The 19,110-nt window shown below is 37.6% G+C and overlaps 1 protein-coding gene across 2 annotated transcripts in view; it reads left to right on the top strand.

Annotated features, from left to right (window-relative positions):
• The first annotated feature begins 12,152 nt into the window (after positions 1-12,152).
• PTN (pleiotrophin) overlaps positions 12,153-19,110 on the top strand; it is a 114,533-nt gene continuing 107,575 nt past the window's right edge. Inside the window, exon 1 of one of the 2 annotated variants that reach the window (XM_002818493.5) lies at positions 12,153-12,520. The gene's annotated coding sequence lies outside the window, so the exon portion shown is untranslated. The remainder of the gene's footprint in view (positions 12,521-19,110) is intronic. The other variant, XM_009243269.4, reaches the window with a different exon arrangement.

Below are 19,110 nucleotides of genomic sequence, written 5' to 3'. Positions count from 1 at the left end.
CTATGCATGTTATATAATGAAAAAAATGGCAAATCTATAAGAAGGAGTTAGTTGTCTTGTTTCAGTTTTGATTACTTTTTCACACATATGCTAAGATAGAAAGGAACATATATGCATATATATATATGTATATATATATAGACTTCTTTCAATTCATCCTTTCATTTTCTTATCTAATTTTCCACTGTAATCTCTATCAGTGTCAGCTGAAGATGTCAATCCATTCAATATAAACCAATTAGTCAGCAAGGTAATATGAGTGCTAAGAATTTAACTTCTTATAACAATTATTATTCATTTGCAGTTTGAAAAAAATGCAAAAATCTGAAAATTATATGCCAGAATGTATTATGACAAGATTTAGACATGAGAACAGGTTGTAATTAAATGAGGTATTTACAATACTTTTAATTTTCAATATACCAAGACTCACATTGCATACTGGATATGTACTATATTCATCTGAATTCTTGGAAAGCTTTTTTCAAACTATTCAGAATTAAAATAAACAAGTTGCAAATTGTGCATGCTCTGTTTTCAAGAGAAGAAAGCCTCAACACAAACTGAATGTGAATGGACACTGAAAGGTAACCACTCAGAAAGCAGCTGATTGGGGCACTCAATTACCACTAAATAATTCAGCATCTCTAATGGAAATCAGATCCAATGTTTCCCCAGTGAAGGAACAGCCTTTCTCAGTTACCCAATGCTCAGCTAGCTACTCAAGAGCTTTAGAGAAAAACAATAAAGTAAAAGGTAAGAAATATTTTAATGGTATTCACATTCTCTTGGGTGCTTTCCTGGCAAGAAATTCCCAACTTCCTAGCAGCTGCTGCCATTATGGGCAGATGTGGAAAGTGAGAGAAAGAAATCAATATTTAAATCTGAAACAGCCAGAAAGTTCAAGGAGGGGTGCCAGTATTAACTGGTTTGTGTATGTGTTTGGCCTTTCAAAAAAACCCAGTCTTAAGAGGAGAGAAGACATTTTAAGTAAACAACTCATTAGGAATCACACAGCAAGGTTTGGTTAGCTCATTACAAACACATTTAATTTAAGGAAGAATATTCATGTGAGACTTTTGTCTAGAAACTTCAATAATAGAATGAACTGTTGCATAAAGTAATGCATTTTTTTTTTCTCTCTCTCTCTCAAAACAGGAAGAGAATATTGATTTCCCAGTCTTGGCCACCAGCCCCACCTCATCTCACTGTAAGTATTGAGATGAATGAATTTATGTCTCTAAAAGCACTAAGCAATCTTCAAGAGAGTACTGCTTTATAAATAAAAAAGCTTTATTATTATTGGGTAGAAATGTTAGTGAGAAAGTTGGAACTCTTATCAAAGGGTGTTGGTGCCCCGACATTTGCTGTCAGCTCTGAAAAGGTGGCTGTGAAATTCATTGTATCCAATTCTGGTTGGCTTGGGGCCCAGCATACAGTGGGATTTCTGGCCAATGGCCCCATGCAGTGGGATGGCTGGCGCCTGGCCCAGGGATTAGAGTGCTTTCATTTCTTTGTCTCATTGATATTAGTCACAGAATCTCCCTTTTCATTTACAACCCAACACCCACCCCCACCCCACGCCACCCCATGCAGGTGGGGGACAAGGGGGTGCAGAAGCAGAAGTTGCTGCAAACTCTGAGCTTTTGTACCCCAACAGAAAAGAAGAAAATGTCCATTTCCAACTCAGCTATCCAACATCTGTATGTATTTCGTTATGCATATTTACCAGGAAGTGGATAGTCTGTTATGTCCTTGAAAGAAGAAGTGCCCTAAAGATATAAGATACTGCAAGTTAACCTTGGATAAACAAGGTATTCAGTATCTTATGGCTTCTTTTTATTTCTCCCTCTCTCTTCCTTTCTCCTCTTTCACCCTCCCTGATGAACTAGTGACTATTTTGAAATTTCATCTCAAAGAACAATTTGGTGAACATAATTTGTGGGCACATTTTCTTCAATTCCTAGATATGTGTGTGTGTGTTTATGTGTGTGGGCGTGTGTGTGTACTCTTTGGAAAAAGCCATATATATCATTTGTTGATAACTTTCCTTCGTGTCTTTCCTTTACATGTGCATGTGTGATTGTGTATTTGTGTGCATGTATGTGGTATATGCTTTGTAAAATCCATCAGTAATAATATGCCCTAGAGCCACATTCTGCTTGAGTCTTGGAAAATGCTCTGCTGAGTTCCATAGGATAAACTTTGGTCTTGAATAATAATAATCTTGTCTGAGATATTTATGCTCAGAAACTGAAAGTAATTTCCAAAATAAAACCAAGAACATGAATTCCTAAATAGCAACTGATCTAAAAATAAACCACAGAGCTCCAATACATCATAACACAGTGACCAAGCTTTCATCTCTTTGCATAATTCCCTTAAAAATCAATTTATATAAAAATAGAAATATTAATGCTTTAAATAAGGTCCAAGTTGAATACATGTAGATAACCTTGCTCCTTTTCATTATATTACAGAATTGCCATTAGTGAGAAATCTGTTAATTCCAGGTACAAAATACTCCCATTTTCTGGAACCAGCTGAGAGGTAGCGGGAAAGAGGGAGAGAAGAACCCTTAGATACCGCATAAATGCCCTGATGAAAAGTTGTCATCCTCTTCATTAGAGGATTAAACTTCAGCTTCTTCAGCTATGTAGTAGGAATACTGATATCTAACCTTACAGGGCTCATGATGTGCATTAAATTATAAAATGTATGTGAAAGACTTTGCAAAATTTACATTATTCAGAGAAGGCAGTGGTGTTGTAGTACTTGAAGATGTCAATATTTAAGGGAGTGTGTTCCTGCGACTATATCTTTAAGGGCTTCTATGTTCCTAAAATTGTAATAAAATGTCTAGTTTCATACTTAGAACAGCAGGAATTTTTAATATTGCCAGTCCGGTCATATTTTAGAGTAAAGAAAATGAAGGTCAAGAGCCATTAGTGATTTATCCAAAGTCAGAAAACAACTCAACAGCGGATCAAGGGAATCCTACTTCAGCTGATTTTTAACTCCAGATTCTTGTATCTGCATGCATTTCAAAGGACAACTCACTGTTTGTTTTTTTAAATAGTGATCTCTGAGAGAGGTAGTGCCATATTGGGCAGCTCAGTGTGGCCAAGTAATCCTAGAAAGGCTTTATAGTTTAGGGAGACCTTGACTAAAGGGTAGCGTTTAGGTACATGTGGCGGATCAGGAAAGCCCTTATAGGTATGGAAAATAGTAAGAATCTATGAGGCCTGAAAAAGCATGTTGTGTACAGAGGCCACTGGGGAGAGTTTCCTGGCTATGAGAAATAATGCACTGGAGATTGTACAAAAAACATGTGCATTAGTAAAGGCCAAATTTTAGATAATGCCTTTCAAGTAAATTTTGCCTAATGCTATAAATGTTTATATTTTTGAAAGAAAGACTGACAGGTTCTTAACAGATTTCTTTTCTTTTATGCTGACTCCATGCTTTATACATCTGCCAAATTAATCTTCCTAAATAGAACTTGCATTGTGTCAGTCTGTATTGGAATACTCCCAAGTCACTGCAATGTCCATAATAAAACAAAATTCAAGATCTGCCGCAAGGTAAACTTCACCCCACCTCACGTTTGCTTCTTGATCTGATCCTTTTGCTTCAGCCAAAATGTTCTATGAACCATTTCCAGAACTTCTCCTGGACTTCTGGGGCTTCCTAGTCTAGAATAATAGACATCCCTGACTCCATTCATCACATTTTTTCTAAACCCATTTTTCAAAACCCAGTATAAACTCTTCCATTTCTATTGAGTCTTCTTTCATTTTCCCTAATCTTTACTTTGAAGCTTTTTCTTTGGACCAAGAAAACAATCTATCACTGTAAACTCATATGCATTTGTCAGTAGAGCCATGTATGTAATCTCTTTGAGGACAGAGCACATGCTGTCCTGGATGAGCTAGTCCTGAAGCAGAATCTCAGTGGGCTGACTGGCCAGGCACTTACACACTGCAGACATCCTTCCTGGTTGATACCAATTGAATATCTGTTAATAATAGGAGTTCAGAATCTACTTTGAGAAATGAACAAATAAAATCGATTTCTTAAAATGAAGAAACTACTTTCGAAAGTCTCTGGATTTAACTTTTCCTTAACAGAATGTATGTTTAAAGGATTTGTTACTTCACAACATACTTTTTTTTTTTTTTTCTCTCACATGAATGAAGTTCCAACTTAACGCAGTATCTGGCCCAGAATTTAATGTGGTATTTTTAAAGATTCTTTTTAATTTGATAAGTGACAATACAGTGTTTGTTAATTACCAAGCAGCATTATAAACATGTTAAATGTTTAATTTTTAGCAAACTTACGGGACAAGGAATGTTATTATCCTTACTTTACAAATGTTTACCCAAGGCACAGAGGGGTTAAGTAACATACCAAAAGTCACACAGATAGTGTAAGTAAAAGGCCTAGGCTTTGAAATCAGCCAATCTGACTACACAGTCAATTTTATTTTATTTTTTTAGAGACAGGGTCTTGCTATGTTGCCCAGGCTGGCCTTAAACACCCGGACTCAAGCAATCCTACCTCGGCATCCCCAGTGGCTGGGACTACAGTCTTGGGCCATAGTGTCCAGCTTATTTTATTTCTTAAATAAATTTTATTGAGATACAGTCAGGAATTTTAGTTATACATAATAAAATGTACCCATTTTAAGTGTACAGTTTGATGACTTTTGACAAGTGTATATTCCATGTAGTCACCACGTTAGTAGACTATTTGGTAGTTGTATCAATTTCTCTCCCCCTCCCCAGCTTACAGTCCCAGGCAACCACTGATCTATGTTTTGCCGGTACAAACCCTTAGGTTTGCTTTCTCTAGAAATTCTTATAATGAAATCAGCATATACAGTATATGCTCATAAGAGTCTGGCTTGTTTTTCTCTGTGCAGTGTTTTTGAAGTTAATCCGTATTTTTTCATTTATCAGTAGGTTATTCTTTCACTGATGAATAATATCTCATTGAATGGCTCTACTAAATTTTAATAATACATTCATCAATTGATGGATTCCTAATTTGGAACTATTATGAATAAAGATGCTATGGGCATCTATGTAAAAACCTCTGTTTGGGACACATATTTCTCTAGAGCAAATACTTAAGAGTGAATAGTCTAACATCTCTAGGAAAATCTAATCATATGGTAGGTGGATGTTTAATTTATAAGAAGCTGTCAAATGGTTTTCCAAAGTGGCTGTACTATTTTACATTCCTACCAACACTTGGGATTTCCAGTCCTTTTAATTTTAGCTCTTTGAGTAGGTGTGTAGGTGGCAGCTCATTGAGGTTTTAGTTTGCTTTTCTTTGACAGGGCAAATGAAGGAATGCATTTCTCATATGCTTATTGGCATTTACATGTTTTCTTTTGCAAAGTGTCTATTGAGATCTTTTGCCTATTTTTTGTTGGATTGATTGGTTTCTGATTATTGGGTTATGTTTGTTAGACATGTATTATGAGAATATTTGCATTCTCTGGATTGCCTTATTATGATTATTAATTAATTAATGTATTTCTTTTTTTTTTTTGACACAAGGTTTTGCTTTGTCCCTCAGATTGGAGTGCAGTGGTGTGATCATAGCTCACTACAGCTTTGAACTCCTTGGCTCAACTGACCCTCCCACCTCACCCTTCCTAGCAGCTTGGACTACAGGCATGTACCACAACACCCAGCTAATTTTTTCAAAAAATTATTTTTTTGTAGAGATGAGGTCTCGCTGTGTTGCCCAGGCTGGCCTCCAATTCTCAGCCTCAAGTGATCTTCCCGCCTTGGACTCCCAGAGTGCTGGGATTACAGGCGTGAACCACTGTGCCTGGCCTATTATGTTTAATGATGGCTTTCAAAGAGCAAAATTTTAATTTATCAATATTTTACTAACAGTTTGTACTTTTTACATGCTAGCTAAGAAATCTTTGCCTACCCCAAAATAACAAAGATTTTCTCTTATTATATTGTAGAAATGTTATAGCATTTGCTTTTATGTTTAGGCCTTTAATTCATTTTGAGTTAATTTTTTTCTATGATCTCAGAGTTTATGTCTTTCCATATAGTCACATCATTTGCTGGACAACCTATCCTTTCCCCATTGAAAAATGTTTGATTCTATTTGTGAACTGACCATTGTTTCCCATTGTTCTATAAGTCTATCTTTATGCCAGTACTGTACAATAATCTTGATCATTGTAGGTTTATAGTGAGACCAAGTAGAGTCCTCTGGCTTTTTTATTTCAAAAATGGTTTGCCTAGTCTATGTCCTTCACACTTCCATATAAATTTTGGTTTCAGGTTGTCAATTTCTATAAAGGCACTTATTGGAATTTGGCTTTAATGATATTTAATCTATAGATAAATATACAAAGAATGTATGTCATAACAATCTTAAATTTTCAAATTGCTGAATATGATGAATCTCTCTATTTAGGTGTTCTATAAGTTATCTCAGAAATGTTCTGTGGTTTTCAATGAATAAGGCTTGAAAATATTTTGCTAAAGTTATCCCTAAGTATTTCTTTCTTTCTTTCTTTTTTCTTTTTCTTTTTTTTTTTGAGACACAGCCTCACTCTGTCGCCAGGCTAGAGTGCAGTGGCACGATCTCGGCTCACTGCAACCTCTGCCTCCCAGGTTCAACCAACTCTTCTGCCTCAGCTTCCCGAATAGCTGGGACTACAAGCAGGTGCCACCATGCCCACCTAATTTTTGTATTTTTAGTAGAGACGGTGTTTCACCATGTTGGCCAGGATGGTTTCAATCTCTTGATCTCGTGATCTGCCCACCTCAGCCTCCCAAAATCCTGGGATTACAGGCATAAGCCACCAAGTATTTCATACTTTTGATAATTGTTCATCGTTAGAAATATAAATAAAATTGATCTTTGTAATATTAACTTGTATCCACGTAGCATCATAAATTAGTTCTAGAAGCTTTTCTGTGCATTTTTGATTGATGTCTATGTATATACTCAAGTTATCTGAAAATAAAGCCAACTGTGCCCTTCCTTCTCATTTTTTTTCTTTTTCTGGACTTATTTTATTGGCTAAGATTTCTCATGCAATATAGAATAAAAGTGGTAAGAGTGGCCATTCTTGGCTTTTTCTTGATTTTAGGTGGAAAGTATCCTTTAGCTTTCTATGGATATCTTATCAGAACAAGAGTAGTCATTCATATTCTTAAGTTGATGAATTTTAAATTATGAATGGATGTTGAATTCTGTCAGATGCTTTTCCTATATATATTAATATATTCCCTTTTCCCCCTGCTTAATCTGTAAATATGAATTTTATTTTTTACATGTAAAACCTAACTTACTCTCCTGAAATAAATATCTAATATGACACACAGTATTATACTTTTTATACATTAATTGCATTGATACGATATTTGTTAAAGACTTTTGCATCTATGTTCATTTTATATTTTGCTCTGTATATTTTGTTTTCTTGTAATGTGTGATCAAACTTCTTTTGATATTTCAGGTCTAATTTTCTGTGTAAGTCTGAATAAGGTCATTGTCCAAGACCTGCTCTTTCAGAACCTTGATTTTAGAAGTTCTCGACAAAAAATACAAGACTGAGGGTCTTAAGTCAAGCTGCTTAGATGCATAAGACACTGATAAAGTCAAAATTTATAACTTTTTAGGGAGAAATTGTAGCAGGCATTGTTTGCTTCCCAAATTCTGTTTGCCTCTTCCTTGTGCTGACATAGTCTGTATGGCTATGTGACTAGAGAAGCTGACCTATTCTGCACTAGAATTTGGGTCTATTTTAAACCTTTAAAGCCAAATATGATTGGAGCTCCTTGAAACCATATTGAAGAGCATTGGGCTGCAAATTTGTAAATGCAGAGTCAAAAGATAGAAAGACTTCAGTTCTTGAAGACTTGGAAGCATTGACTTTATCAATTTGTGTTGTTTGTGAGATAAATTCCTAAAATTTCTAAGCCATTTTTATTTGCTTTATGTTTTTTAATAAAAAATCATAATTATTATAAAATATATCTAATATAGAAGTAAAATTTGTAATCTTGTCACAGCAGTAAAAAACAAAGTAAAAGGTTTGTTTTTATTACCTTTCAAATATTTCAGAGACGGGGAGAGAGATGTATTAATGGGGCTTCTAGAACGCTGTGGAAGTTTGATGAACTGTCCTTTTACATTCTAGGGATATTGAAGAACCTGGAGTGGTAATCAAGACTCTAAACATCCTGTCAAGTAGGCAATCCAAGAGACAAGCCGACAAATTTTTCATCAGGTTCCTTCACCTTTTTAAACTTCATGCTGATCACACTTCTCCTTGCATTTGCCACTGCAAAATCAGCAGCCTCATTTTCAAAATACCCTTAGGAGATGTTATAATTTCTGTGATTTCAAATCACCTTGCATTAGTTATATTTTGGCCTGGTAACACTCATGCAAGGGGCATGTTCATTACACCTGGAGAGGCTGAGAACTGACATTAGCAAGCCAAAGTCACTGCTGACAGGAGCTTGTGTGGGCAGAGAAAGTGCTAAAGGGCAAGTTTGGAGTTAATTATTTCGCACAAGAAACAGGAACAAGGGGAAGACTTTTGGGGAGCGGGTTAGTGCAGTAGCCTCCTACTGGGCTCTCTGCTTCCACCCTCATCCTCCTGTGCTCTATTCAACACAGCAGAGAGGACGTTTTAAATCAGAGTCAGGTTTAGTCACTCTTCATGGCTTCCCACTTCATTCAGAGCAAAAATGAAAATCTTTACAGTGGACAAAGGTCTTAGGTGATCTGGCCCGTTACTTCCCTTAATGCTTGCCTCCTCGCACTGAGTTCCTGCCATGGTGACCTCCTTTTCTTCCCCAAAAGACTTGGGGCAAGGTCAGACCTCAGAGTCTTTGCCTTTGTTGATACCTTGGCCTACAGGCTCTTCCCCCAAATATTTACTTGGCCAGCATCCTCAATTCTTTTAAGTCTTCTGTCAAATATCATCCCAAGGAGACTTTTCTCCCCCAAATTGACACTTTATCTTCCATCATTGCCTTATTTTTTCATGTTACTTATCACATCTATTAAAAAATTTTAATTGACACATTAAGAACAACAACATAGGGCTGGATGCGGTGGCTCACGCCTGTAATCCCAGCAGTTTGTGAGGCTGAGGTGGGTGGATCACCTGAGGTCGGGAGTTTGAGACCAGACAAACCAACATGGAGAAACCCCATCTTTACTAAAAATACAAAATTAGCCAGGTATGGTGGTGCCTGCCTGTAATCCCAGCTACTCGGGAGGCTGTAGCAGGAGAATTGCTTGAACCTGGGTGAGCCGAGATCATGCCTTTGCACTCCAGCCTGGGCAACAAGAGTGAAACTCCATCTCAAAAGAAAGAAAGAAAGAACAACAACATAGGCTATCTGAGAGTAGGGATTGTCAACAGTTTTTCTTCATGGCTCTATTAAGCTAAAGACTTAAGTTCTTAAAGAATATTAGCCTAATGAATGAAATAACTTGGACTCCGGAATCAACAGACCCTTGACTATGCCCTAGGATGAAGTTTGGATTTGAAATTGAGTATTTCACTGTGGATTAAAAAACATTCTACTTCAACTTTGATGAAAATGCTGGATTGAATTAAATTATGACTAATCTCAATCTCATAAATTTCTATTTATTAAAAAAAAACACCTCTCTTTAATCTGTCTTTGCATTTTTAAAATACCATGGTGAATAACATTTGGTTTTCTTAACCTCAGCCCTGTTAACATTTTGGGCCAAATAATTCTTTGCTGTGGAGATGCCAGAGGCGGTTAAACCAGAGCAACTCCATCTTGAATAGGGGCTGGGTAAAATAAGGCTGAGACCTACTGGGCTTCATTCCCAGGAGGTTAGGCATTCTAAGTCACAGGATGACATAGGAGATTGGCACAAGATACAGGTCATAAGGAACTTGCTGATAAAACAGCTTGTTGTAAAGAAGGCGGCCAAAACCCACCAAAACAAAGACGGCCACAGAGTGATCTCTGGTCGTCCTCTCTGCTCATTATATGCTAATTATAACACATTAGCATGCCAAAAGTCACTCCCACCTGCACCAGGACAGTTTACAAATGCCATGGCAATGTCAGGAAGTTACCACATATGGTCTAAAAAGGGGAAGAACCCTCAGTTCCGGGAGCTGCCAACCCCTTTCCAGGAAAATTCATGAATAACCTACACCTTGTTTAGCATACAATCAGGAAATGACCAAAAAGATGGACAGCCAGAAGCCACTGGGCTGCTTTGCCTATGGAGTAGCTAGCTATTCTTTATTCCTTTACTTCTCTAATAAACTTGCTTTCACTTTACTCTATGGACTTGCCCTGAATTCTTTCTTGCAACTGAGATCCAAGGTGTAGGTCGCCCCTACCCTTGCGGCAACCAAGACTATCTCCAGACATTATCCACTTTTCCTGGAGGGCAAAACAGCTCCCAATTGATAATCACTGATGTATGTAATTTTAGTATATACCCATCTGAATAAAGGGTGATATTTTTGATGTAACATATGTAATTGAGTAGAAATCATGGGAATCTCATGCTTACTTTATCAACCCTATGGAGAACACCTCAATCAAGCCAGCATTGTTCACCTAACTGGTAGCTAGCTGTATGTTACATTCGTATATGTTAAGATAAAGCTGAAGAACAGAAAGAAAATGGATAGCTCTTTGTTCAATGCCTTAGAAACTTTGCCCCTATGGAGTGTTAATAGAATGCTGAGACACCTTTTTCAGTAAAGGGACTGGGAAAACTGCTAATAAAAATAATACTGTGCATTCCTCCACACTTTATGCAGGTGAAATCCGATTAAAACAAACTCTGCTTGCTTCATACGGAAGTGGAATCACAAAAGGAAAACAGGTAACCTGAAGCCTGTGTGTAGGAGAAAGGAACGCAGCTTCCTTATTTAGTTATTTCATTTGAGAATTGTATGTGGTATATGTATGAAGAGTTTGGGAAGGGGGATAAACTGCAGGTGTGTAAGTGCATCTCTGATGCCATTCCTTTTGAAAAGCTTGATTGACTGCTTGATTGAGTTTGTAGAGCCACGTCTTTGGTTCCAGCTAACTTGTCCAAGGGACATTTCTACAGGTAGCAGTCAATATAAGAGCCCCAAGTCCCTAAAAACTACTTGCCACAAGACGATGCTTCTAATCTGGGGGTTTAAGGATAGTTCTAAGTAAACAAGTTGCTTAATAAATATTTGTCAAATTGAAATGAAGGGATGTAACCTCAGAACTATGAAAAATGCGAGTCTATTTTACAACCAGTTTGGGATGGATGCCATCAAATGATAAGCTGACCAGTAAAAGTAGGTAAAAGGAGCTAGCCAAGGAGCAGGAAAAGCTGATAAGTGGCAGAAAATCTCGAAATTTACATTTCGAAAATGTTTGGGTGAATTTGTGTAATACATCTTAATCCTTTTACACAATACTTTTATCTCATCTATATCATAAATATTTACCTATGCATTGCCTTAGTGTCTTTCCTCTATTGAATGAAATGAAAATTCCAGAGACACAAAGCCCAGCCTCCAAGTTTTACAAACCTCAGAGTTTGAGCTACATTGACGAATCCTCTAAATTCTTGGGTGTCAAAGGCATGTTACTAAATAGGTTGCTAAAGTCACCAAGGAAACCGAAAAAGGAAAGAGTTCTCCCTAAAGGTAAGTAGCACTTAATTGGGAACTTTGAGACGTCTGCCACTCTTTGTGACAATTGAGAAAAACTACTTTGTACATTTTGTGCTTTGCAGGTGAGATGTGACTGACAGCTGGGTAACTGCCTCTGTGTGTAGGGAGGGCTTTCGTGGGTGGAAGAAGAGGCTGGTTTGAAGAGAGTGCTTTTCCATTCTGAATATCATTAAAGAATTGTGAGGGGCCAAAAATGTAACTAAAATGCCATAAATTGTCCATTTAAAATATCCTATTTGGCAAAGTGGCTTTGCACTCATCTGAAGAATAGATCATGGGTGGAGTTTGGAAAAGAAATGTTGTGTTTCGTCTCTGCTAAAAACAAAACAAGGTATCATCTCATGGCCTCTTGGTTCAAATCCTGTTTCTTGCTCCGCGGGGAGAGACTGCCCCTGGAGTATTCAGCTTTTAATAAGCTTCCCAATCAGCTCTCGAGTGCAAAGCGCTCTCCCTCCCTCGCCCAGCCTGCGTCCTCCTGGCCCGCTCCTCTTATCCCTCCCATTCTCCATTTCCCTTCCGTTCCCTCCCTGTCAGGGCGTAATTGAGTCAAAGGCAGGATCAGGTTCCCCGCCTTCCAATCCAAAAATCCCGCCAAGAGAGCCCCAGAGCAGAGGAAAATCCAAAGTAGAGAGAGGGGAAGAAAGAGACCAGTGAGTCATCCGTCCAGAAGGCGGGGAGAGCAGCAGCCGCCCAAGCAGGAGCTGCAGCGAGCCGGGTACCTGGACTCAGCAGTAGCAACCTCGCCCCTTGCAACAAAGGCAGACTGAGCGCCAGAGAGGACGTTTGCAACTCAAAGTAAGTGAGAGGAATGTACGATTTCTCGGAGGGCTCTTCGATCGAGTTTGCTTTCACCCTGTGCCACTTTTCTGGGTGCCAGCAGATGATGGTGGTAGGGGTGAGAGAGGCTGCCTGGTGTCTTTGCTGATAGGACTGCTTTCAAAACTGACTTGCTCCAGAGGCCAAGGGAGGCATATTTTTGGGATTTCAGGTTAGGTTAGTTCGGGTGTGCTTAGATAAGTGAAATGAAAGAAGTTTTTGTGATGTTAAGCATGCATTTGGACCGTGTTCCAGCTACTAGCTGGAGAGCCAGACAGGGTGGGCTGGGGAGTGCATCTTTGCTTTTTGTAAAACCTGGAGCTTTAGTAGGTGTGTCTCTGGCTGGGTAGGTGGAAAGAAAGTAAGGCAGCCTGAACAAGCAGCTCTCATTTTCCCAGCCTCTCTCTGATTCTCTGATTGCCCCAGGCCCGCCAGCCCATGACTCTTAGCTGGCATTTCTAGGTAAGCTGTGGCGTCTTGTTTCTCCCAGTGCTAGCTGACATGGAACGTCTCTCACAGGACTACTGGCACCCGTCTTCCCACCTGACAGCCCAGGAATGGTTCCAGAAATGGTTAAGTCCAAAGTTTAGAAGACACACCTGGAGTCCCATCTCTCATTTGAATGCAAATTTAAAGAACTGCCCTGTACATAGTCCCTTAAACTTTTAATTTGACCCACATAAATTTAGGATATATTTGTTACTAATTTACTAGATATTTAGAGTTTCTGAGTTGTTGTTTCTAATAAGTTAAGAAAATATTTTTTGAGAGGAATATATTCAACTCCTTTCTTAATAGATGGAAAGTGAAACCTCCTCTCTCCTCTCCATACACACACACCCCTTTCTCCATGACATAACATGACACAACACACACACACTTACAGGAAGACACACATGCAGTTTATATACACTCTAGTGTTAACTCACCCTTGTGTCTGTTAAGAGCTGCTTTGTAAGTTTGGGGACACATTCAGAAAATAGGAGGGGTAGGGGCCTAAGAGGAGAAAATGTTAAAGCTCCAGTCCTTGAGCATCTCTCATTTTAAGAGTTATTAGGCATTTTGCTTTAGCAGCTTGAGAAAGGGGTGATGTGTGTGTGTGTGTGTGTGCGTGTGCATGTGTGTGTGTGTGTGTGTGCTGGAGAGAGGGGTCTGGGAGGAGATTCAGGAATTACCAAAAAGAGCTTTTGAACTAATAACATAATGAAACAATTTTATGATCCTAGGCAAATGTGGAATTGATGAAACAGCAGGGCCCATTTTAGCCCCTTAATTATCTGGGAATGCATTGATATGTAGAATTATTGAAAGTTAATGACAATGAAACAAAAGAGAAGTCTCCCAACACAGAAAATAAGGCTGTATTTTCCATCTTCATTATGTTTCCTTTTAAGTAAATTATGCACTTTAAAGGCCAAGTCATTTAAAAAATATCGTCCAGTTAAATTCAGAGGAAATTAAAATGAATATTTTTTTCTTCCTTTGGGACATGAGTTATTTCAGACTGGCAATATTTGTACTTTTTCATTTAAATTAGAAGATGAGATTTTAAAAAATTATATTATTTAAAAAAAACCTCTAATGCCATTATTTTGTGCTTTAAGAAACTTGGGGCTTACGTTCTCTAGTTGTACTTTAAATAAATAGAAGGTGATCTTTTTTCTGCCACTGCTCATTGGTTCCCTTTAGGACATCTTTTTCTGCATTTAGTGAAAAACCACTATAAGGAACTCCCACCTGAAGCCACATATAACAGCATTAGGTGCTGTGTTCCAGCTGTTTGCTTCTGGTTGCAAATGCATTATGTTCTCAAAGGTAGAGCTTGAGATAAATAAAAGTACTATTAGATACATGACTTTTTAATTATGACTTTAAATGAGATATTATAGATAATTAGAGTAATAAGGTATACCTAACTATATTTATAGTCTAATGTATTATATGTATTATATATAATTCTCTGTTTTTTTTAGACCTCTTTGCATGAGATCATGAGATTTGGTTTAATAAATGTATTAATTTATTGATATTTTCCATGTGCCTTATTTGGGCTTCACATATAGCAACACATAACAAGTTCTACATTTCTTTTTAATGAGCATTTTCATTTTTTAAAAAAATTTCGGTCAAGCCAATGGCCTGGTTTAAAATTTCATAAAAACCTAGTTGTTGAAAACAACAGAGAGAAATAAGATCCCCAGATAGTTGAATCACTTTTTTTAGTAAAATCAATCTTAGATATCAAATATTTTAACTTTAAATGTTTTATTTTTCCTTTGAAGATATTTTTGCTTTCTCACTTACATGGCATTCTCACATGAATTCTGATCATATTCCTATTTGTGATGTGGCGTTTTTAATTACTATTCAAAAATTTCCCACAAAACTGAGTTTACCCGGCTTGTTGAAAATGGTGTGATAAATTTTACAAGAGATTGAGGGCCTGAAGTCAGAATTCAGAATACAAATTCCAGTTCTCTAAACAATTATGCTTTTTAATATGGCAGCATAATGATATGGGGAGTTGTTCTTGACTTCTCTCCGGAAGGAGGTGTCCAGACTGAGACCACCCAATGTGATGAGTGCAAACGTCCTCCACACCTGAGTGCACCTCAGCCCAATTTGAGATGTGCTTTTCTCTGGAGCATGAGGCTGAGTGGGAGCCCTCCAATGGCTTTTGTTTCATGGCTTTGCTAGTGATGTTGAGTTGGGCTTCTCCATAAGGGTGAGGAATGTTTTTTTCTCTGGCTTCTGTTCTAAATGAATAATCGAAGAGTTTTTGCCTCCTTCTGGCACAAGGTCATGTCACTGCTGTGGGAGGGGAAGTAAAATGATACTCAGATATGAACTTTCTTTTTATGAGCTGGGCTTGCTTTTTTCCATCCAGAGTCAATTGGCTTAAGTGGAATTTGGGCCATGGCCTCATGGAAAGTTGTTTTTCCTTCTGATGTTTATGGACAATTCAAGTTTCCACCCACTGGGCTCTTTTTCCATCCACTTCAAGCCAGTCTAGTGTGTGGCATAGTTTTCATGGTGTCATTACAATATTTCTAGATTGTAAAATATAACAAGCCTCTTTTTCTTTCTATTTTGGCATTTAGTAAATAAGAAATTAAAACAGTAGCTTAAAAGGGTAGCTATGATGAAACATTATCAGACGGTATTATAAATATGGTAATATTGTGGACTTAATTATGTAGATCACATTCACCACAAATCCCTATTTCTTCAGGGTGGACAAGGAATACAATGACTCCTTCACATTTGAGATATTTTTAGGAATAAAATTTAATTCATTTTTCTAGGCTTTATTTATTGAACCATTTTTTCATAGTGGGTTTAGATAAAGTGATATCTCAAACAGAAAAAAATCATATCCAGTTCTCTAAAAATAGAATTGTTAGATTTTTTTTTTTAACTTCACACATGGTGTAACAAAAAATCAAGTGCTGTATATTAATCTTGAAAAAAGTGAGTCATAGTAACTGATAATTGGGCTCTTAATTCTAAGAATTGCTCTTAGCAAAAGCTAAAACATCATTTTAAAGCACAAATAGCATTCTGTGTGTCTAACCCTTTGCTCCCTTTTCTTCCTGCTTTTACATTTACCTATTTCTCCCCCCCTTTTCTCTCATTTCTCCATTAATTCGGTTGCCACTATTTCCCACCCAAGGTCCCAGAACGTCTTGCCCAATTCCCTCTTGCTATGATGGCATACATTTCTCTATGTACGGATGTACCAGGAATGCCTGCCCACATGTTGGCATTCTTGGAAGCTTGGATCTTCCTAGCTGATGTTTTCAACACTAGTGCCCTCTCTACTGATTCAATGGCATTTTTCCCCCATTTTTTTTTTCTTTTGATTCAAGACCATGGCTAAGGGTCAGGCAACATTTTTATCACTGCAATGTTGACCTCATTCTCTTCTCAGTTTCCCAACATCAATGTAGCGGCGCAGCTGGAGTTACTCATCTCCATCACATCCTCCCGGGGTCCTACTCCAACAATACAATTTTTCTTGCTCCTATGGCCAGCCAATTTAACAATATTTATTGTACATATGTTGGATGCCTAATACTACATTGTGCTGGACAATGTAGCATGTTTAAGAAATAGAACATGGTGTCTGTCTCCATGGTTTCACAGTATCTAATACTTTGTGTTTGGTCAGTGGTGTGAACTTGTGAAATTCTTTATTAGAAATGTATTTAAAGGAGATCTCAATTAAAATCCATTATAGCCTCACCCATCTCTGGAAAAGATGCTTTAAAAGTCACAGGTTGCTAATCCCAACCTTTTATGATTATCTCGTACTGTAACCTCCTTGATATGTTATTGTCTTAATGTTTTCCTAATTTCTTTGGGCACTCCTTTTTTCACGTTTTGTTTTGCTTTTTCTTTTCTTGTCTTCCGAATGTGTACATTTATTTCCAAATATTTCAGTTCCCCGTCTTCCTCTCTCCTCTCCAAATGCTTTAGTATTGTCACAACTCTTCTTTGAGCTTTAACTCCTTCACAAGGAAAATTCTCAAATCTGAAGATAATTGAAGGAAGATTCTCTCTAATGAGCTCTAGACTCACATTTTTAATATTTTTTCAATGAATACTGAAGGAAATCATTCAGGCACAATTTTATTTGGAGGAGAAGATTGAAGTAAAGGACTTCTTGTTATTTTATTTTTATCCCTACCAGACTTTTACGGATAGTGACTGACATACTATATGGTAGGTAGTGTGATGAGGGACACAGGACAAATAAATATGTCTTCAAGCAGCTAATGATCTACTCAATACATATGTAAGAACATTAAAACACTAATTACTACAACACAGATTAGAGGAAGATATGTACAATTGTTGCCCTAAGCAGTTCTAATGACAAAGGGATCACATTTTTATGAGAAAAAGGAAAGTGGAGCTCACAAAAGACTAAATGGTACGCAACATCTATTTCAAAAGCATTATGTCTGTTTGTTCCTTTAATGCTGTTTATTCTGGAAGAGAAATTGAACTCCTAATTCCTTTGTGTTTTCATTTCACATTTGCCACATAACGTAGCAGAAACAAATTATTGGAAGTGACATCTTAAGAATTCAGACTGAGTTTATTTAGAGTCACTATAATTTTTAAGACATGGCACTCCCTGTAGATGTCCTTTTCAGGAAAATTTATATGAGAAGAGAAGAGTGTCCTTTAATGAAAACATATACATGAAGGGAAAGAAGGCAAATCCTTGTACTTCAGCTGTGGAATTTGGGTGAAATCTTGAGTCAGAAATTGAAGGCACCAAAGGTTTTCCAAGGCAAATGCCCCCTCTAGGTGGAACTATATTTCTTCCCTTCTTTTGTCTTCGAAGTCTCCCCATCACCCCTTATAGTGACTTCAGCTCCTCCTTTCTCACCATTTGACACCAGCCCCACCCTGTCCAACCTGTGCACCCTATTAAGGCAAGGGCTGTCTCTCATTCTCTCAAGAACCCTAGCGTATTTAGCATAGAACCATTGAAGATGGCAAATGAGTGAGAAAATAAATAGGCAGCTCTAAATGCCATTCATTCTCTTTGCCCATGTTGTTCCACCCACCTTGACCATCTGTGTTCTATGCCTAATCCCCTTGCCTTACCAAACAACCTGGTGCCAATTTCCTGTTTAAGCCCAAGCATTCCCATTCTCAACTTTGAACTTCCAGAAACTTCTCCCACTCTCTTTCCTTCACTCCCTTCATTCCAAATGTCATATAGGCTTGCCAGTTCTCTAGAGTGTCTTCCTAATCATATTTCACCTTGATAATTTTAAACTTTTCATAGTTTCTGATTCAAGACTACCTCCAGAATGGAGAAAACCTTACTTACCTCTTCTTTAACAAACCATATTATTCAAAGTGACAAAGCTAGTCATTTGAAGCATTATTTTCATTATAACTTCTATGTAGCTATAAGGCCTTTTTTTCAGAATGTTTCACATTTATTTTTTCATCATATTTTTGTAACTCTACTCAGGTAGATTGAGTGGGATTTTTAAAAAATAGATACAGAAATGCAGGCTTAGAGAAGTTAAGGGGGCCATATTCAATGATATACAGATATGAAAACAAAAGTCTTAAAATTCCTAGTTTGAGTTATTCCTCTGTAATATAATGCCATCTCTTTCTTAGGCTAATAAATAGATTTTATCTCCCATTTGTCTCTCATGTCAAACTCCAAATCCAATGTATGTACAGTTAGAGGTCAAACAACCTATGGCAGCAGATCCCTGTCTTCAATGTTTATCAGATTAACTAGCGTCATGTGTAGGTTCCAGCTGCCTGGAGCCCATCTTCAGAGGTTCTGATTTAAGAGGTGGAATCAAGGAGCCTGGACATATGACAGGGCATATGGATACAGATGATACATTAGAAGCAGTAGCCTTAACGGGTCAATACTTGAGCTCCAAGGTCCAAAATATTGAGGTATAAACCACTACACTTCTTAGTAGCTCTGTGGCCATGAGCAAATATTGTGGTCTTCCTTACTTCAATGTTTTCATCTCTAACATGGGAGCACATACTTACCTTCCAGGATTGACGTCTGA

This window comes from Pongo abelii, chromosome 6 (assembly GCF_028885655.2).
Source record: "Pongo abelii isolate AG06213 chromosome 6, NHGRI_mPonAbe1-v2.0_pri, whole genome shotgun sequence".
NCBI classification, from domain to species: Eukaryota; Metazoa; Chordata; class Mammalia; order Primates; family Hominidae; genus Pongo; species Pongo abelii.
Note: the sequence above shows the minus strand (reverse complement) of the source record. Positions and strands in the feature narration are given on the sequence as shown.